This window comes from Callorhinus ursinus, unplaced genomic scaffold (genome assembly GCF_003265705.2).
Source record: "Callorhinus ursinus isolate GAN/ISIS: 27379988/994484 unplaced genomic scaffold, GSC_fseal_2.0 scaffold7, whole genome shotgun sequence".
Lineage (NCBI taxonomy): Eukaryota > Metazoa > Chordata > Mammalia > Carnivora > Otariidae > Callorhinus > Callorhinus ursinus.
The window spans coordinates 49,097,027-49,118,873 of NW_027397069.1; the positions used below are offsets into that span (position 1 = coordinate 49,097,027).

The 21,847-nt window shown below is 43.4% G+C and overlaps 1 protein-coding gene across 1 annotated transcript in view; it reads right to left on the bottom strand.

The window, feature by feature from the left end:
• ENOX1 (ecto-NOX disulfide-thiol exchanger 1) overlaps positions 1–21,847 on the bottom strand; it is a 554,859-nt gene that overhangs the window by 106,591 nt on the left and 426,421 nt on the right. The gene's annotated exons all lie outside the window — the stretch shown is intronic.

The window sequence follows — 21,847 nt, forward strand, 5'->3', positions numbered from 1 at the left end:
ACAGTCGGTTGGACGCCCACCATGTGACAACGCCCACCATGTGACAGGCACTGGGCCCAGAGCTTTGTATGGACTAAGTCACTGCATCCCCCATCAAGCCTGCTCTTAAAACCCCTCTTGACAGATGACAGAAGTGAGGCATAGAAAAGTTACAGAACTTCTCTCATCCCACAAAATAAGTAGCAAGAACAGCCTTGGGGTGCCTGGGTGGCTCAGTTGGTTAAATGTCCAACTTTTAGTTTCAGCTCAGGCCATGATCTTGTGGGTTGTAAGATCGAGCCCTGTGTCAGGCTCCTTGCTCAGTGGGGAGTCTGCTTGAAAATTCTCTCCCTCTGCCCCTACCCCCACTCATTCTCTTTCTCTTTAAAATAAATAAATCAATCTTAAAAAAAAAAAAAAGTAGCATGAACAGTCTTCAAACCCAGTCTTCAAGTCGCTGGGCTGTTCTGCCAGTCCGGATGCATGTAGTTCTTACCAGGCCATTTGAAACTACTCTCGAATTCTCTCCTCCACTCTCCTACCAGTGTCCCAGACTTTCTCCCCCACCCGCAGCAAATTCACACTCTACTGTTGTAAGCAAGACAAAAGCAGAAGAGAAATATTAAAACTTATCAGAAACTTCTTCAGAGAAGAGGCTTCCAGTTTGTAAGGCCTACTGTACGGCAGGTTCTCAGTGTGTGCTCATTTCCACCTCTCACCCCCCCAAAACCAATCAGAGAGCACTGGAGGTCAGCCCCCTGCATGTTCTACCTTCACATTATAGTACACTGACAATCGATCTTCACGGAGGTGCTCTGAGACCCCAGTGAATTCTCTCCTCAAATAGCAAACATCAAATTATGTTAATAATAGTTTTATAGTTGAGTGGTTTATGGTATTCTGCTTTGCAAAATGATTATGTATAGTACCCACAGAAAGACTAATCAAATAGAACATGCAATTAACCAGAAAATTCCCTACCTCAAACCATTAGGGATCAATTAGTCAACAAGCATTTACTCCATACAGACTCTGTGCCCAGGCCTGTCTGGGCATCTTGGATCACAAAAGGAGGAGCCAGAATATGTCTCTTCTCTCAAGCAGCTCAGAATAGCAGAGAAACTGACACATTTGTAAAGAAACTAACACATTCCAGGGAAGAGAGAACAGCCTGATGCCTGGCATATAGTAGGCACTTAGTGAATGTTGGCTGGATGAACAAATAAATGAGCAACTTTGTGTCAAGGGAATACATCCTGTAGGAGCTCAGAGAAGAGAAAGGAAATCGCAGACCAGAAAAATAAAAGAGGGCTTAGAACGCTGGAAGTCCAAGGCTGGGGAAGGACATCTCAGTCCAGAGCAAGAGCATAAGCAAAAGCCCAGGGAAGAGAATGGGAGGGAGACTATTTGGGGCAGGAAGGAGAGAAGCTCGATCCAAAAGGCAAGTGTTGGGCTGGAGGTGATGAGAAAAAGATGAGCCATGGCAGGTGATGAGAGGGGCTCGGAAGTCAGGCTAGAGAGTTCGATTCAGTGTGGCGGCCAGCCGAGAACCACTCCAGGTGCCTGGGCAGCGTAAGGACACGATGAAATTGGTGATTTAGTAAGATTAGTGTGGCAGTGGTTCGTGGAATGAACTGGAGGCTGAAGAGAATGAATGAAGGAAATTGTATTCGTGTACATGTGTGTACAAAACCAAGGAGCAGCCAATTTTACATTTTCCGGGGACTTGTAAAATCAGAAAGGACCCAGAGTATGGCCAGGAGCATGAACTAGTGCTTTTTAACATCATGCAGCCCAACTTCAGATCTTGTCCACACCCAGCGACACCAACTCCTGACAACTCAGTTTACCAATCCACGAGGAAATGGTTATGAGGCATCATTTGAGAGGGATGCTGTAATAGGGCAAAATTACAGAAAATGCAAATGATGGAAAAAGTGTTGGCACTACATAAGCACATTACTACATTTAGTAGCATTCAAAGACACTTAAGTCATTTCCTTAGGAAGCTCTATTTGGCCCCTTTTCAATTTAGAGTGGCATTTTTATTATCATAACTGATAGCAGGTGTTTGTGAAGAAATCGATTAGTATGCAGGGATGGAAATTACATTTTCCAAATGAATTGCATAGTCTGCAAGATACACTGAAATCTGTGTAGCAAAATGCAAGCAGCTATAAAGCATGTGCCAGCAACATTATTTAAATAAATTATTTGAATGTAAATACATATAGGAAAGTGCACCATCCATTATTTCATGGGCTCTCTTAGAAGCTTGTGGAATGGCACTTCTTCTTGGCTGAGCCGAGGGACCACTATTTCTGCCAAGCAAGAGACAATGCTGTTTGCGTTTCTGGACTAGGAATGTGATATCATTATATTTAAAAAAAAAAAAACAAAAAACCAGCAGTTGTTAACTCTGTAACTGCCCGCCCCAATCAATACCATAGCCAATCCCATCAGCGTTTTTATAACTGAGGCATATAACTAATTCACATTCCTGATTAAATGATTTCAAGCTTGATATTTGAAAAAAAAAAGGTTACTCATGGCAGCAAAGTGGTGATTTCTAAAGGGTGAGAAATTGTATATTGACTCCACTTAACTTCAGGCCACCTGTTTGTAAACATTATTCAGTGTCATGCCGCAGCCCTGAATGCACCCTTCAGATGAGGCTTCCTGGAACATGCTACATTATGTTTCTAAAAGAAATAAAACCCTGATAATTCCTAACTTAATATCATTTTTTCAGTATATTAAAAACTCAGAAACTTGAAAGTTCCACTCTTTCATTTCTCTCTCTCTTTTTTACTCTTTAGTTCTTTCTGGGACATTGCATTAAACAGTTTTGAAAAATGTGTAATCAAGCTTCCATGATAAAATTTACCCTTGAGAGACCACATAACAAATTCACTATTCAAATAAGCGTAAGGATTAAAAATAAACTACAGTATGCATCTTTTTATAAGAATCCCTGAGGACTGTACTATGTTCCAATAAATGGAATATTTAGCTAAGAGCCTCCACATGTGGATTACCAATTTTCAATAATAATAAAAAAAGAATACAATAAGACTTGAAATGTAAACTACTCTCCTGAATATAATTAAATCTTCCTTTGGTGATTACAAAGGTGCTCCTGAATCCAGTGGTGCCTCTGGATTACCATTCGTTCACCAACCATCAGATTATTGAGAAGCTCTGCGCAAGAAACTGTGGCATGGGGCACCTGGGTGGCTCAGTTGGTTAAGTGTCTGACTCTTGATTTCCGCTCAGGTCATGATCTCAGGGTTGTGAAATCGAGCCCCTCATGGGGCTCTACGCTCAGCAGGGAGTCTGCTTGAGATTCTCTCCCTTTCCCTCTGCCCCTCCCCCCTGCACACAGGTGCATATGTGTTCTCTCCCTCTGTCAAATAAAAAAAATAAAATCTTAAAAAAAAAAAGCTGTAGCATACAAAAGGGGAAGGCCAGTGCAGTTGTCAGTTTATACTTGCTCAGATCTTAGAAAACTTCTGTTACTGGGGTTTTCTGATTGGATCGAAAATGAAGTAACAGTGTAAGAAAAACTCTGCTAACCAGGATTAAATTACATTTCAAAAATTAGCACTGGAGTCCTAAAATTACCAAAGTGACATTACTGTAGGAAAATTGATCCAAAGATTAAATTGCACTGCTGAAAGGAGAGGTTTAAAGGTATTACAGCAGTTTGCTGTACCCTTTACTGGATTCTATATAAACCATTATTCTTTATAGTAATTATGGTCAAAGTGACCTCTTCTTGTCTCCTGTCTTACTTACTGTGTTTCCATGGGAACAGTGGCATGCTTAACTTCTTTAAGTAAATAATCTGGTGAAAGCCTGGAAATCTCTCTCTTACTGCCTAAGCCAGCCTCAGAAAAATAATTAGCACTATATGAAGAATGTAAGTTATTTTGGGTTATGTCCCAGTAAGCTGACAATATGTTAATATCTTTTTCATGCTCAGGCAAGATGTAACTAAATAACAAAACACTTTAACATATTATTTCTAATAATATCTGGATTTCTCAAGAACTGTTCCTCTCGGGGTCTTTGGGGAACTCTGTGTTTAGCATTCTTCCCCCGCTCTGCCAGGCATCCTCCTGGAATGCCTGTGGGGTGCTGCTCAAGTGTGTGTTTCTTTCCCACACGCAAAGAGTCTCTTCCAAGGATTTCATCAGCTGCTGCCCAGCTAGGCAGTTGTGCTGATAGGTCCAGATCACAGGATGATGTGGATGGATCCAAGACCCGAAGATATCCCCACCATATCTGTTGCCTACCAGCCCCTGTGGGCTGGTGACTTAGCCACTCCCCAGGCTCCACCTGCCCCTCTGCATGCCACCTCTTCTAGCAGGCTGCCTGGGGGGCAGGGGGCTTGCAGAGACAGCACACTAGGTACCCAGAATCATGCTTTTCTTGGCTTAGTGCAGTGCTGTTCCTGAGAGGTGACTGCCCCAGAGGCTGCCACGGAACTTGTTCTCACCAGTGGGGCACGAGGGAGTGAAGTGTGTCTTCTGAATAATCAGTCTCTTCCCGCTGCTGGAATGGGCCTGGGTCTCTGAATTACCCCATGGAGGAAAGGGGCCCAGAGACCAACAATATCTGCTTTGAACTCTTCTGTGCTCAAGAATAAAATTTTTGTTGCTGTTAAGCCCCTGAAAATGTGGGACTTATTTACGAAATAGCTGGTGTTCCTCTAATCCCAGTAATGGCTTGCATCAGGATCCCCTGGTGGGCATGCTGAAGCCCAGACTTCTGGGCCCTACCTCCAGAGTTGGCAATTTGGTGTGTCCGGGATAAAGCCTGAGAATCTGCGTTCCTCCAAGTTCTCAGGTGGTGCCGATGCTGCGGGGGCGAGGAGCCCATTTTGAGAACTGCTGCTCAGACCAGCACTCACTCTCTCACTTGGTTCCTGAATTGGGGCGATGCTTGGCTTGTCATTCTGGTTTCATTTCTTGACCTTCGTCTGTGTGAGCCCCAGCTCCATGCTCTGCACTGGGGAGGGCTGTCCTGCCCCCGCCCCATCCCTATGCCCCAAGCACCTTGTTATGGAGTGAGGGCGAGAGTTCTCCTTTCCCCATTTCCCCCAAATAAAAGTAGCAACACCCCAGCAGCAGCAGCGGTGGTGGTAACAGCTAACAATTCTGACATGCCAAGCCATGGGCTAAGCATATTACCCGCACAACCTCCTTTCAGCCTCACAAAAACATGATATAGTGAATACGATTATTGTTTCTATTTTACAGGTTGATGGAGCTGGGTTTGAGAGACACGGCGGGTTGTGCAGCTGGGCGGAGGTGCAGGGTTTACACTCAGCAAGTGTGACTCCAGAACCTCTGGTACTGGCCTGGGGTAGCTTAGGTGCAGTTCAGAGCTGGAGCTGGAGAGAGGGGGAAGCCAAGGACACCACCATAGTGGCAAATTTGTTGCTAAAAGAGAAAAAGCATTCCATTTGTGGCCCTGTTTGGGGAGTGTTCTGCTTGAGCCCCTATTTTAAAATAGACACACATGCATCTTCTGCAGGAGAATCCCTATGGGATGACCCATCTGGCACCCTCTGGGCAGTCTTGAGGCCTGACTCAAACCACGTAGGGATCTTCCTTCTGCTCTGTCTCTCGCTCTCCTCTGAGATGGCCATGCTGATAGTCGCTAACTGCTGAGCTCCTGAACCTCAGTCAGTTAATAAGGCTCCATTAAGAGAGCTGTGTCCAAACCACTCATGCTGATCATGGGATTCCTCAAGGACCAAAGTTAGATGCCTCCCCCATCCATCTGACCTCACCTATGTGCACCTTTAGTTAAGAGTATACATGGTGGAAAACCTCCCTTCCCACAGAGTCCTGTCCCCAAGACTTCCTCTGAATGGGCTGAGGAAGCCCCAAGGCCCAGGCCAACCCTCAGCGGACCAGGGGAAGGACTGGGGTCCTCCAGTGTCCAGGCATGGAGCTGAAATGCACCGTGGCCGCCCGCCACACGGCCAGGCTCCTGCCAGACAGCCTCCTATGGTCCCAACAAACTGTGATCGATCTGTTTTTCCGTAACACCTGTATCACCGCGGAAGCAGCAATCTTCCTCAAATTGCTCATGGAAATTCCTTCTGCTACATTTTTGCAGGATTATTATTATTACAACTTAGCATTGACATAACATTTTATATTTGCAGTGTGCATTATAGTCTGCACATTAGCTATTATTAGGGAGAGCTAAACAGAAGCACAATGCGGTGTCTATTTCCATCTTTGTGTGAGGCCAGTGGAATAAGAGTAATTTGGAGAGTGCAGTAAGCTAGATCCTGTTATTATAATGGCTTAAATGTGAGTCTGGAGGCACAACCGGCAGCAGGTGACTCAGGAAATAAAAAAAAAAAAATCCTCTGTTTGTCCCTGCACACAGCTCTTCCTAACGAAGGGGTTTACGGCAGCAGCAGCGGCCGTGAGGTGCCGCCGGTGCAGAAACTACTGAGAATTCACATCATGCCTTCCTGCTTTGCCACCGACCTTATAGCCTCTGATATCACCCCCAACTCCCCCTCACCGTCCTCAGGGCAAAATAAGCGAAGGAAAGAGGCTTGCCCACTTCTTTCAATGGCAGGCGAAGTCTGCCATTTAAAATACTGTTGAAGGATGCTCTGTGGCCTGAGGGATGCCTTTCGAGGCCTCAGGCAGGCACCTATCCAGCGAACCCCGCAAATCTTAGCAGAGCGCCTACTCTGGGCTAAGCGCAGCCCCGTCTGACCTCAGTAGCTCCCTGCCCAGCTGTGAGAAGAACCACTCCCTGTGTGGACGTGGTGGCAGCCAGGAGGGGCTCTCCATACCACAGGGTGTGGAAGGAGGCCCAAAGGAGAGGAGGGTTGGGAAAGGCTGCTGAGAGTGCCTCTTGCCTGAAGAAGGTGAGGCAGGGGCCTTCCGGTCAGGCTCACACATTGCTAAGCTGAAGGGAAGCCTGAGTAGAGACGGCTTTCACAAAGGACCCAGCAGTCTCTAGGAGAAGGCACCCAGGCAGCCAGGGCTGGACCAGGGGGAGGGAGAGAAGAGGGGGCTGGGATGTTGGAGCCCCAGATCCAGGCAGCAGGTGTATTGAGAGGGACATCGCCCCACCACGACTCTACCTTTTCTTTTGATTAAACTTCAATTTTCTTTTTCACTTCCAATCCCTATGTTGATTTTAAGACTCAGGGCCACATTCCACCCCCCCTTAAAGGCTTTTATTATTATTTTTGTTAAGATTTTATTTATTTGAGAGAAAGAGAGAGAGAGAGAGAGAAATAGCACGAGTGGGAGGGGCAGAGGGAGAGGGAGAGAGAATCTCAAGCAGATCCCATGCTGAGTGTGGAGCCTGACATGGGGCTTGATCCCAGGACCCCGAGATCATGACCTGAGCCGAAACCAAGAGTCGGATGCTGAACTGATTGCACCGTCCAAGAGCCCCACCTTCTGAAGTCTTTAAAGATTCTTTTTTAGAGCAGTCAGACTCAGACCAAGATAAATCACACAATGACACAGGTGTCTGGGGGCAGTCACCCCTCCCTCGGCCGTGGCCGCCACCCTTTCAGACAGAGCGCCTCCCTTGGGGACAGTACTGTACCACTGGGTTTTGCTCTGTGCAACTTCACCCTAACTATCAATTGGTCTTGTCCAAAGAGAGAAATTTTAAACAGCAACCCTTCCCTTGAAGCAATTACCATGTGGGGACCATCACCACTTTTTCTCCAACCAACATGCGGATTCCTTTCCCTTTTAACAAATGGTCATTTCTAATTTGTTTCAAGAAACCTTCCTCTCGAGAAGTGATGATTTCCTGCTCCTACTAACAGCCTCTCCCCCAGACACACAAACACACACCCACATAAAACATACCCACACTCTGAAATGTGAAATGAAGGTCAGCCAGAACCTAAACAATGTTCTCAGATCTAGGCAACATCTTGGGCAAAGAATAGCAACTTTTCCCACAGTTTTTATTTTTATAACATCAAATACTTGGGATAACAAAGATGAGTTGTAAAGAAACCTTTTTTCTCCCCTCAGTTTTTATGCTTTATATAAACTTTATCCGGTCTACGAGAGAACCAACACGTAGCTCTTAAGCTCGGGGGGAAGTGGAGGCTGGTAAAGGCACATCCTCTCCACCATCCTGGTCACTAGCATTGAGATTCATTTATACCCACGTATTTGTGCCTGACATTAGGAGAGAAAGAATCCCATCCTCTCTAAATATATCACCACGGCAGAACGACACTGGTATGAATAACTAAGGCCAATATTCCTCAAAAGTTTGTTCCACATGCAGCCCTTCATTTGTCCCACTTTGGTAACTCTTAAATGAGAATTCTTGGACCCATCCCAAACCTTCTGAATCTGAGCGTCTGGAATGGGCCCTGAGGACGTGCACTTCAGCCACTTTCTAGGGTGGGTGGAGTGCCTGCCAAAGTTTTAGAACCACTTTCCTGGCTTTTTAGGGACCAAATCCCCATTTCTTCATGCTTTCTTCTTAACTTTTTTCCAGTCTTATATTTTTCATTATTTTTTTGACACCTGCCTTCTCTAACAGCTTTTCTGTTCTTAAAAGGACCTTCCCCTGTCCAGCTCTGACCATCCAACATGGCCGTCCAGCCTCTCTGCCACCTGCCTTGCCTTCTCACATTTCATGAATCTATCTACCTGCTCCTCTCTGAATGCTACTTACTGCCTCTCCCGTGATGATAGTGTGACTGAATGCTTTCATAAATCCTCCAGGCAGTGTCTCCAAAACACATTTTTCTGATCTACTGGATGTTGTGTATTACTTTTCTTCGCAGCCATATTTCTGGAGAAAGTTCCAGCTGCAGCCGGTCTGTGGCTTGCACCCAGGAGAGGCCCAGCTCGACCTCTGTGCTCTGTGGGAACTAACGATCCCTGACCGGGCCCTCAGACCAGCTTCCCCCTGAGGAGAGGGGGCCCATCCTTTGTGCGTGCTCTCCCCAGACTCATCGCTGGATCCTCGGAGGCTTTTCTCTTTGGCATGGGGCCAGGCATCACTGCTTCCTTGTCTCACCCCTGATGGATGAGAAAACAGTCCCTGGCTATTCTCTTAGAGTCTGAGAAAAGCCGAGACTATGTTCCTGGCCTTCATCACATTTTTCTGCATCAGACTACCTTCATTTTTTTTTCCTTCCTCCCAACTAGCCTTTTTCCCACTAGCCAAAGGATATGTCACATGTTCGTCACATGGATGTGAGGAGGGGGGTTGCCCGCCTGTGTCGTGCATGCCATACTTAAACTAATAATTCAGCTCCCATTCATTTCTTCTTTCTTCGGTCCTTTATCATTGCCTATGTCAGTCACTTCCTTTCCACTAAACATTTTTATCTTTTACTTCATTTTTATTGTCTTTTCATATTTTATTACCTTACCTCAACCTTTTTTCCCTTTCTTTCTTACGTATTATTGACAGACATCAATCCTCATGTTACATACCAGTGTTTCTCAAGCCTCTGTGCAGCAGAAATACCTGAGCAGTAATTTATAACTTACGTGAGTGGGACTGAACTCCGAGGCATTGCTAGGAAAGCTTCCCACGTGGAGGCAGGGCTGTGAACCACTCATTTACACCTTCTGTTATTGCTCCCCAGTATCCATTCTCCACATGGCCACGGTACCAGGTATTTGCAAAATGCCATGGAATACCTTACTTGGTTATTTCTTACAACCTCAAGTGAACTCTCTTAGGATGAGCCTTATGTTACTACTGCGAAGGCTGAGGCTCGGAAGGGACCCGTTTGCCAAGCCACACCAGAAACAAAACTCAGATACCTCCAGAGGCCTCTGACCTCATCTGGTTCCAAGTTATTCTTTACTATATTCAGTCTCTTCCAGGGACTCAAATTCTCACTCATGTATCCATTTCCTCAGAGCCTTTCTGGTGATTTTACCACCCAAATGACCCTCTCATCCAAAGAGCATCAAGGTGAGCTTGGCCTTCCTTAGGCCCAGGAAGTAAGAAGGAAATGTGGAAGGAGGCCTTCCAAAAACTCGTTTTCAGGACTCTTAATTTCTTCTCATCCATTCAGATGGTTCTAGTTCACATTCTTCAACTGGACACATCTTCTCATTACTTTTTTCATCCCCAGAGCTTGGGTGCTACAAAATCCTGTTTAGACAAACTTTTCATTCATCTTCCCCAAGTCCTTGGGCAGGGAAAAGTGCACATATTTTAAAAAATGCCTAGATGGCTAAATTATAGCAATTTTTCCCTGGGAGAGAGTTGTTCAGATATTAAAACCCTCTGTGTATTGAGTATGATAATTTTTCTTATATCCCCACAAAAAGCAGTTTTTGCTTTGCTCATTAAAATGATTTGTTTTCGGTTTTTGATGAGTGTAATTTTTCAGGTAGCAATGTTTTATTCTTACTAGCAACTCTTTAAAAACCCTCTGCGAGTGCTGAAGCCCCAGTTAAGCACTATTAATCAAACACTAAATGCTTTTAAACAGCTCTACCCCTTTTTCTAATTGAGAAATAGAGCTGTTTGGGCAAGTTTATGAGGTGACCTTGATTGAATTAAAGAGGTCAGGGATGGAACAGACTTCAAACTCATATTCAATGATTTTAAAGAAATGACTTCCCTCCAATTAAATAGGAATTAGCATGAAATATTTTGTTTCTGAAAGGTTAAAAGAATTCCTCTGAGAAACTAGCTCTCTTGTTTGCTAGCTCTTTATTGAACATGAGAGAGAAGGCGCCATGGATAGTTTTATATAACGTGCTCTGTTAACTTGGTGCTGATGATCCGGCATCAATTATAACATTCCTAAGAGTCATAAATGTTGCATTGAAGGGGCAAAGAGTCCAATTTAAGTTTTAATTTCTATTTCAAAAGCCCAAAGACCCAACAATTTTCAATCACTAAAAAAATCAAGATATATTTTCCATCTGCGTTAATTTCAACCTAGTTCTAGGGGGAAAGGTTTCAAATATTACCTAATTTCTTTGCTATTCCTCCTTTTAGCTTCATCCCTCACCTTGCCATAGTCCCCCATCTTTTAATGACCTGAAAGGACATGTCATTCTTCCTGTTCTAAAAAGTAACACATAGAGTCTTTGTTGTAGAATTATGGAAGCAGGATTCTGCAGAGGAGGGAAAAGGGACTGACATGTGTGGTAGTCTGGGGACTCCAGGGTATTCTTTTTTTTTTTTTTTCTTAAGATTTTATTTATTTATTTGACAGAGAGTAAGAGAGAGAGCACAAGCAGGGCGAGTGGCAGGCTGAGGCAGAGGGAGACGCAGGCTCCCTGCTAAACAAGGAGCCTGGGATCATGACCTGAGCTGAAGGCAGACGTTTAACTGACTGAGCCACCCAGACTCCCCATCCAGCAGTAGTCCTGAGAACACCGGCCACGTTCTTTTGTGTCCCTGCTCCTGTCAATTTCAGAGGGTCGTGCATAGATTATACACAGGAGGGAGGCAAAGGGGGTAGGACAGAGAACAAGAAGGGACTGAAACCCACATTCCTCTTACGAGATTTGGAGCAAGTTGGTAAACCTCCATTAGACCTCAGGGTCCTCATCTAAAAACATGGTCAGTACTATAAGGATTAAATAGATATTAGTTGTGGGGTTTTTTTTGGGGGGGAGGTGGTGTCCTAAACTGAAAAAAAAGTCCTTTAACAGATTAGAAATTAGTTCTTCCTAGTTCGAATTTCCTATCCCATCATTCCACACATTCTTTTTTTTTTTTTTAAGATTTTATTTATTTGTTTGACAGAGAGAGACAGAGAGAGAGGGGGAACACAAGCAGGGGGAGTGGGGGAGGGAGAAGCAGGCTTCCCACGGAGCAGGGAGCCCGATGTGGGTGGGACTCGATCCCAGGACCCCAGGATCACGACCTGAGCCGAAGGCAGACACTTAACGACTGAGCCACCCAGGCACCCCTCCACACATTCTTGTTCGCCTACTATGTACAATGCCATATGCTGGCCATTCAGAAAGGAAAGGACCTCAGACTAGCCTTTAAGGAGCATATGGGGTGCAAGATCCTCCCATGTCATCATGTTTCCACTCTTATTTGCTTGAAACAAAACATAAACCGGGGATAAGACAGAGTTAAGATGAACAGATTTATACAGTCTTTTCACAGATAATCTCTGCTCCCATAGTTCTTTATGTCAGAGTGTACCTGCTCACTTAGGCTCTAACTGCTGAGGGTACTGGGGGCAGACACTGTATGGACCCATGACCCAGGCCTATTCCAGGAAAAGGAGAACTCTGATCATGTGCTACGACAATTCTTCAGAGTAGATAAGCAACACTCTCAGAGCAAAGACCGAGTCTCAATTAGTCTTAAAAAGGACTTTGCTGATTTTTCCCCTTAATCTGGCACTGAAAGACAAATACCATGATCCCAAATACATCATAAAAATTCAATGAATATTCATTTTATCACTGCTTTGTACTATGACATTGCTTGAGATAATTCACAGAGGCAAAGAGCTAATAAGGATAGACAAATGGATGGCTTTAGGATACTCAGATTATACAAACTATACTACAAAAATCTGGGTATGGCAGGTGGAGACAATTCTTTAAAAACTGATAAATCACTAAAAGAAGAATAAATCTTATCCTACCTCCACAAGATTTGCCAAATTGTCACTTATGTTGTACCTGAAAACTTGTAATGACAAAAACTACCCGATATAAACTTGCAGAATTTATTTGGTATTTCAACTAATTATTGTTTTGGGGGTAAAAAAAAAACCCCACATTTTTCTCATTAAATTAAAACATGGGATGGAGAGGGAGAGGACATATTACTTGTAAGATCTCTACTGGATCAAAACGTCCCTGAGTCTGTGCATCTCATTAGGATTGATATTATTGTAGACGCTGTCCCTCAGACTTCGAGATTTATTAAGCAGTACATCTCATAAAAAAAGAAAAAAAAAAAGGCCCCAGGAACAAGGAAGCTGGGACAGTACTTCAATAAGTCTGAAATTAGATAGAGAGTCAATAAACTGGTGATCTTCTCGTTGGCTCTCCCAGCCCTTGGGGATGCAAAGGAAATATGGGATGAGATGGGAAATAAAAAGGCTAATATTGTAGCTCAGATCATTCTAGATCAACGATCAAGTCTGTGCCTGTGTTTTGAGAAGTACCTCAATTTTTCTCTTCACTTGTTTGGAGAGTTTGGGAATGGGAAACAGAATTGGGACAGTATGTGTGGTTCACCAAAGAAAATGCATGACAGGGCACACAGCTCCTTCCCCAATGTACTTCACCTCTTCAAAGCATTTCCTCTTCTTCTTGCCTGAAGCCACAGAACAGATTGCTTTTGAGGAAATAAGTATCACTCAACTAGAAAAGAGACGGTGCCAATTTCCTGAATATTTTTAAAAGCTGGCATTTCTGTTGGAATGGGTTTAAGAACAGTTTGCTGGATGCACTGCCTATGTTGAAGCCAGTCTCTTTCTAGTTAGTAGAAAATACAGAAAATAATGGGAAGACTACACATAAGCCCCAGTCAGCGTTGTCCAGAGTAATATTTTAAGGTAATAAGCTCTCCAATCTACCTTCGCCTCCCAAGTGGCATCATGGTGCCGTGCACATTGCAGATGTTGATTTTATTTGATAACTGACTCTTATGATGCCCCTTAAGGCATCTGAGGAGTTTTCTTTTTCCCATTAAACTTAGTGGTGGCATATGAAGGTCACTAACCTGGAAAGACGGAAACTAGCACTGAGTTCTAGACTTTCCACTTGCTACCTTAGGGAAATAATGTAACTTCTCAACATGTGACTGCACATTCCTATCTGTAAAAAAAAAGAAGGTGGTTGTACAAGATGATTTCTAAGGGTCTCTTCCACATCTGAAGAGACTCATCATTGCCACTCCCTGTGGGTGCAAATTCAACATGGCTGCCCGGTTTAGAACTTGAATTATTTCTTGACTCTTAATTTAATAGTTATGCAAATATGATCAGCCCTTGGAACAGGAAATTGTAAGACAATATGGTCTGGAAATTAAATGTGGAAATTTCCTCATGTAAAGCAAAAGAAGGCAATTCAATAAACTTCCATCATCTGTTACTGGTTACTATTTGTTACTACTTTTAATTTTCCTGTATAATTAGAAATGGTTAGGTATTCCCCAACCAATGTGAATTTCACCACAGGTTCTCTTAGGTAATTTTAAAATTAATATTTATTGTAGTTTAATTATTAAAATAATACAGGTATATTTTGTGGAAATTTTTGAGATGCACAGAGAAGAAAACAAAAATCACCTATAGTTACACCATCTAGAAATAATCGCTCTGAATATTTTGACCTATATCCTTACATATTTTCCCCTAACATACAAATTGTGAATACAATACATATATAAACCACTTGGAATGATCCATACATTGATTTGTAACTGATTTTTATCACTTAGCAATATACTGAGAACCTCTCATGCCATGATATAGTGTGCCAGAGTAAGATTTTTCTCAAGGTTGCTTATGGATATGTAATTAATTAACCCATATCCCAGTGTTAGATATTGATGTGTTTCTAAAGCAATTCTAATAACTGAAAATTTAGATAACTGCATCAAGTGGCAATGATGCATGTCCCTCAAGTGGAAAGCAAAGGCCTCTGGGACACAGCAGCTTTGGAAGTATAGTGGGCTCATTAAAGAACCTCCAACACCCTACCTGAAGCACCACAATGAATACATTCCATCTTGCAACTTCTGCTCCGGAGGTGTTTCTCCCTATTTCTCTGCTACTGCTGGGGAATCCAAAATAAAATTTCCTTTCTTAACCACTTCCCAGAAGGCTGAAGACATTGTGTCCTGGAACTGGAGAGGAGTGGCTGAGCCCTAAGTCCCTCCCTGGTATCAAGGACATTCACCCAAGGAAAAGAGAAGAGTCTCTAAGCTGTTTAGACATGGGAGAGCTTACTGTAATAATAATTTGAAAACTGCTATAAACTTCAAAGTCTACGGGCTTCTAAGTATAAGTATCATATCATGCAGGTGGAATTTCCAAGAAAGGGAAGAGAGTAATTACTTCTTTCAGTTACTTTTTTCATTAGCTATGAGGCCCTCAACTGTGTATGGCTTCCTGGAATTCTACAGGATGTCCTCTTGTTCTGGCTTGCTGTATTCATACAGTAGACCTAGCATCGTCAGGTCTTTCATTAATGAAGCTTGTGGGCAACAGTGTTAGGAGTCAAGATATAATAACTATGTCACCAACTGTGTTTTGATGAAAAAAGCAGTATGAAAACATAGGAGAATTAGGACAATGATGTTCATAAACTACATCAGTGCTAAGAAGTTGGTAACAGCATATGTTTTAATATAGTCTGGTATTGATTCTTTTGGCCAATGTCCCACTTTAATAGTGTTATAGTCACACTTTAAAATTTTAGATGGAGAGGTATAGAAGAAAAATCAATAGATACTAACTTTCCACTACCAACCAGTCTCATATCTATAGCCTCTCTGCCACACTCACATTTAAGGGACCTAAAAGATGCTTTGGGGATGGCTGGTCCAGTTATCAGGCTTTTAATAACCTCAAGTATCCACTCTGACCACCTCAAAGATTATAGCTTAGACTCACAAAGATTCATGCAAAGAAGCCTATGATCCAGAAAAGATAATCACTCATTTTCTCTATATTTTCTATTTCATTGACATAAAAAAAGGAAGCTTAAAAAAAAAAATTCACTGTTACAGAAGGAGAGCTGTCTGAAAACAAAATCATGTAGAATTATTGTTTCTGAGACTTAAAAAATATATAGATAAGTACTTCTATAGTTGCACTGTGCAGGAGAAAAAAAGATTAAAAAACGAAACCATCTTTTGTAGTATTATAACAGTTTTCTTCTTTCATTCTTCTTAATCATTAGATTTTCCAAAATGACCAAGTATAATTTTTATATGAAAAAATTCATATAGGGGTACCTGGGTGGCTCAGTCATTAAACGTCTGCCTTCGGCTCAGGTCGTGATCCCAGGGTCCTGGGATTGAGCCTCGCATTGGGCTCCCTGCTCAGCGGGAAGCCTGCTTCTCCCTCTCCCACTCCCCCTGCTTGTGTTCCCTCTCTCACTGTCTCTGTCAAATAATAAATAAAAATCTTTTAAAAATAAAAAAAAAACAACAGATTTTATTTCTAAAATGTTACATGCTGCTGGAGGGCAATGAGCTGATCTACTACAAGTATTTTCTATAAGCACCAACTAGAATCAGTTGATTCTAAGGGACACTTGACAAATTGTCAGTGTTGAAAAGGATAATCCCCGTTTCATGATCAGAAATTCCTATTTATTATTTACAAACTAAAAAAGGAACAATTAGGAATAAACACTATTAAGGAATTCTTTATGTTTAGAAAGAAAAAAAAAACTTACAAACTTACCCAGATTCTGTCATCTAAACTCCCTTGAAAATATTCTGATTTTTTCCAGAAGTTGTGCAAACCACACTTAAATTCCAACAACACTGTGTTAATTTTGCTCAAATGAAGGCTGAAAACATATTTTAACATCCTGTTAGGATGAGATACTAAGAGTGTCGATAAAATGACACTAAAATAAATGTAAATTTAGATTGCGGTTACAAGTGGCTGCCTGACTCCTGGAAGATGTTAGGTTGCTATAGTATTTTCCATAGCAACTTTGCATCTTCTTACATAAATATTCCCTCAGAGTCCTTACAGCCTACTAAGAAAACAGGATTAAATCTACTCTTCTAAGGAATGATCCTGCATCAGACCTTATCAGAATGAAATGCCCAGAAAACATAATAAACTGCAATCTACGGCTGTGCTTTGGCAGGTGAGAGGTGTCAGGGCTGTGGGCTGTGCCTGAGCGGCTGTGTGGCGACCTTGGGCTGCACGCTGGCTATTTGTCTACACCCTGCCCAGGTCCTGGGCTCTGCAGTTCTCCCTGTGTGAGGACGGGCCGTGAACTTCCTCACTTTTCTCTGCCTGCCAACTGCCCATGAGCCCAAGCCCTTCACCAGGCCCCAGGGGCTTGAGCCACTAGGCAAGAAGCCAGAGCTTAACAGAGCCGCAGACTGCTTCCCAAATGCAGCTAGACCCTGTGCAAGGCTGTCACATGGGAAACCATTAGGAGAACCACCCCCAGCTCCGAGCTAGCATGCACCAGGTGTAGACTCTTTGAGATCCTCAGTGAGGGTTCTACTGGGTTTTGCAGGCGTGCAGCACAGTTGCATGGTTAGAGTATCGGGCAAAATCTCTGGTCTCCTAGACCCAACACAATTTCAGCAGAACAAATCAATTTTACACAAAACACATGGTTAGGGAGCATTTGTGCCTATGTGAGAGATGTCAGGAATATGACATTGCCAGGTACTATATACAAATCAGATTATAAGGGGGCTAAGCTTAAAGAGAGCTTAGGCTTCAAGTGTGATTTACAAAACACACAAACAGTCTTGTTGGACAGGAATGCTTCTATTACAAAGGAATCCTAGGCTCGAGGATCAACTTAATAGCATCTGTCTCTTGCATTTAAAAGGTAAGGCAATTTACAAAAAAAAAAAAAGTATTTCTACACTCTTCAAAAACATGTCCTTTATGAAAAGGGAACTGTAACTGCACATGAAATCAGGGAACTGAAATATCTGAAATAAACATTTGTTTGATTTCCTTTGGTAAGATTAGCAAGATTTAAAAGGGAAGGAGGTTGGGGGGTGGGCAGCCAAAGCCTAGGCATCTTGAGAATGAAGTTTTGTTTCAAGAGTTCAAGAATGAAGCAGGTTGCTCAGCCCACATCATAAGATTTCCTTCATCATCTTTCAGCCATATTAGTTTTAATTAATCACATTTCTTTGTTTGGCACTTGGATTCCCAGAAGACATTCTGTTGTGGTTGAAAATAAAAGGCTCATCTTTAATTCAGTGGTAGCTGATGGACACACGCCGCTGCTCTTTCTCTCCTTTGGTTTGTCATCACATGTGAAAACAGAAGTCTGCTAACAGATTATCCTTCCACGCTTCCTCTCACCACTGGTGCCCCTGCCTTGGGGGTCTGCTGGTGCGGGGAGTTTAGCACGGCTGTGGCCTCACCAAGTCATCTCACTTGTCATGTCTGAGCACTCTTTTCCCTCTGCTGAGTTCCGAGCAACTCCAGAGTAAGCCTGCTTAGATCACATGCAGTGTTTCCTAAAGGCTTCTACCAGCTGTGGGTGACATGGCCCCCTTCAGTGGGCCCCCATGAGTAGGCAGCAGGACCCGGCTCTGGTGTCCAATGGCTCCTTCCTTCTGTGCCCAGGCTGGTGCCCAGGGCAGCAGTAATCCTCTTCTCAGGCTTGTGACAAATTGTAATCTGTCGGGCACCCTTTATGTCTTTCAAAAACACTCTTGTATAGGAAATAAACTAAAGCAGAAAAAACAATGGCAGTCCCAGTGTTCAAAGAGATCAAGGGGAGGGGCGCCTGAGTGGTTCAGTCGGTTGAGCTTCTGATTCTTGGTTTGTGGCTCAGGTTATATCTCAGTGGGGAGGCTGCTTCTCTCTCTCTCCCTCTGCCCATACCCCCCGCCTTTAAAATAAATAAGTAAATAAATAAATACTTTTTTTATTTTTAAAGATTCATTTGAGTGTGAGAGAGAGAGCACGCGAGAGCGCAAGAGCAGGGGGAGGGGCAGAGGGAGAGGCAGATTCCCCACTAAGCAGGGAGCCCTGTGTGGGGCTGGATCCCAGGACTCTGAGATCATGACCTGAGCCAAAGGCAGATACTTAACCAACTGAGCCACTCAGGTACCCCAATAAATAAATAAATCCTTAAAAAAAAAACAAAGAGGGGCACCTGGGTGGCTCAGTTGTTAAGCGTCTGCCTCCAGCTCAGGGCATAATCCCAGGGTCCTGGGATCGAGCCCCACATCGGGCTCCCTGCTCAGCCGGAAGCCTGCTTCTCCCTCTCCCACTCCCCCTGTTGTATTCCTTCTCTTGCTGTGTCTCTCTCTGTCAAATAAATAAAAAATAATCTTAAAAAAAAGAGAGATCAAGGGGATAGTCAGAGAGGGCGTAATTATTATTACTATTAATTTTTTTAACCTCAAGCTTTCAGCTACATGTAGAATTATTCAGAAAACTGAATACTGCTGATTCCAACTGAACTTTATTGTGAGTCCCTAATTTGATTCAGTTAGCTGAAAGATTCGGGAAATCCTTGCTGGACGTCTTATTGAAATTAGAAAAATAAATCTGTACCTACATGTGGTAAGTTTCCATGGCAAATCAACAACCAAGAAAACACTTTTCGTAATTAAAGGAGTATGTGCTCCTATAAAGAGCTCAGAGTTTAAATGAGGTGTAATCAAAATCCAAGAACATTTGTGCGTTATGAAATGTTTTAAGGGTGGTCTATTACGAAAAGATATTTTAGTTTTACTCTTCTAAAATTTGTGTTCAATGTACAATCTATACTTACCATATACTGGATAAGGTGCATACGCTAGATAGTGATATTCACTTTGGTTTATAGTGAATTTAAAGCAATGGCTTTAGAACATATTTGGCATTAGGCTTTTAGGCATTTAGGCACTGTACTTTTATTGACTTAAAATGTATATTTCTTTTTTTTTAAAAGATTTTATTTATTTATTTGACAGAGAGAGACACAGCGAGAGAGGGAACACAGCAGGGGAGTGGGAGAGGGAGAAGCAGGCTTCCCACGGAGCAGGGAGCCTGATGCGGGGCTTGATCCCAGGACCCTGGGATCATGACCTGATCTGAAGGCAGATGCTTAACGATTGAGCCACCCAGGCGCCCCCAAATGTATATTTCTTCTCTTCAAAAAGTATCTCACACTCTTGAGGGCAGGACAGACTATGTCTAGCCCTCTCCATATCTCCTGGGCTCACAGTGCTCTGCGCACAAGAAGGGCTTGACAAATGTTTGTTGATAATTAGAATGATGCTGAGCGTCAGCTCTCTGGGTCCTAGCCTATTCAGCACGTGGCACTGGATTCTGAATGCGTAAGAGTTTTGCACATTTTGGAGAAATGAATCATCCTTGTTTGAACAAGCTTCTTTGTGCTTGCCATTTAAATTTAGAGCAAATGTTCTCAGGGTTACACCCTTCCCATCAACTTATGGGACAAAGGCATCAAAAAGACCAGAAGAAGGGGAATATGCAATTGAAGTCAACAAAATTCACTTACTTGGTGAAAGGCCCAGGGCCAGGTGCTGGAGAGTGACTAAGGCAAGCAGAGTACACAGTGACTGAGCACTTACTATGTGCTCGACACTGTAAGTACAGTTGGGAGGTCTCTACCTGCATGGACTCCACAGTACTATACCTGATCGGGTTCTGCCACCCACACGAGGCTTTACACTCTGGACAGACTTCCTCTTTTCCTCCCTTTTCTCCCTGTGCACTTCTGCCCACCCCACTGCCAACCTGGAGGAGGGAGGAGAAGAAGGAGCAATAGATCTGGCTTTTAAAGTTGGGCTTAATTCCAGTAAGAGGCAGACTTTGCGGCAATAAATGTGAATTTTTATCAAAAATTATCTTCATAGGCTTTGGAGCAGGATGCCAATCTTCTTGAATGAATGCTTTGATAAATCTGTCTTGAGTTTCAAATTTATTAACAAAACTCATTTTCATTTTTATCGGCATCTTAGTTTTGCTCCAGCAAACTCCGTTTCCCCTTTAAGAGTCAACTGATAAGGAACAGTGAGCCGCCTGCCCAGAATTAGATGGTAGTGGTGACAGTAGTGGAGAACTCTCTAGCCAAAGACACACTGCGGAGTTATTACGTGTGGTAAAAGGCAAAAGCACAGTGAGATCTTCTTCATAACCACAAAAGCAGAGATATGCTAAAAGACACGGATTTAAAAAATAAATAAATAAATAAACCCAAGCTATCACATAAGTCCTCACAAAAAAATCCTGTCTCTTCTAGAAACCAAAGTCGACTCTCTCTGCCTCCCCCTCAGAAATAAAACCCATGCAGGTTGGTCTCTGCTCTAGGAGGAAATGAAGAGCAAGGGAGGCCGTGGTAGACCCGCCTCACGCATCCTACAAGGAGGTGGCCTTGCCACAGTCCTCTCGGGCAGGAGGCTCCACGAAGGATGTTCTCCCCTGGAATTCCCAAGAAGTCTTGGGTCACCCAATGACTGGGAGGTTGGAGGCCAAAGCTCACTGTTTGAGCAGAAAGGAGGAGGGCAAGGGATTTTTTAAAAGAATAGAGGCGTTTACTTCTAGGTGCCCTCGGCAATTGCCGCCAGTGAATCAGAGCACTAGGTTTTGAGATGTCTGCTCCTGGGTGATGGACAGATGCCAGTTTGCACCTAAAATGAATGCGGAGTTGCCTGATGATACTGCTGAAAGGTGTGTTTCCCTCAGGTTGCAGGGCCTCAATCCCTCCCCTTCCAGCAGCCGTTTGCAGGGATCCAGCGGGAGCTTGGTCAAAGGACCAGATGGGAATTCTTGCTGTCAGGTGGTGTCCCCGAATATGTTGGGCTGAAAGAAAAACAGCTTCCAGCCTTTTGGCGGGATCTTCAGGGCCCACTGGAATAAAAAAGGTTAGCTGCTTTCCTTCCCCTCTAATTGGTCCTGAGCTTTCCCCCATAAACCACATGTTGCGTTCTCTGGTCCATCTCATTTTTGAAAAGCACGACAAAGATTCTGAACTCCTGGGAACCTGGCATTTGAACTCCAGTTCTTCCATCTCTTTCCCCAGCACTTGGTATAGAACATGCTTGGTGCTGTGTTCATTCATGCCGCTGACCAAGGAACAAGCTTGGAGAACTCAAAGTTCAGCTGCTGCTTAGGCTCTTACCAGATGCCTGGGGCAGAAATCAACAGAGATCTGGGAAGGAGGCTCTCAGTGAAGCTTCCAGAGAGGGTCTC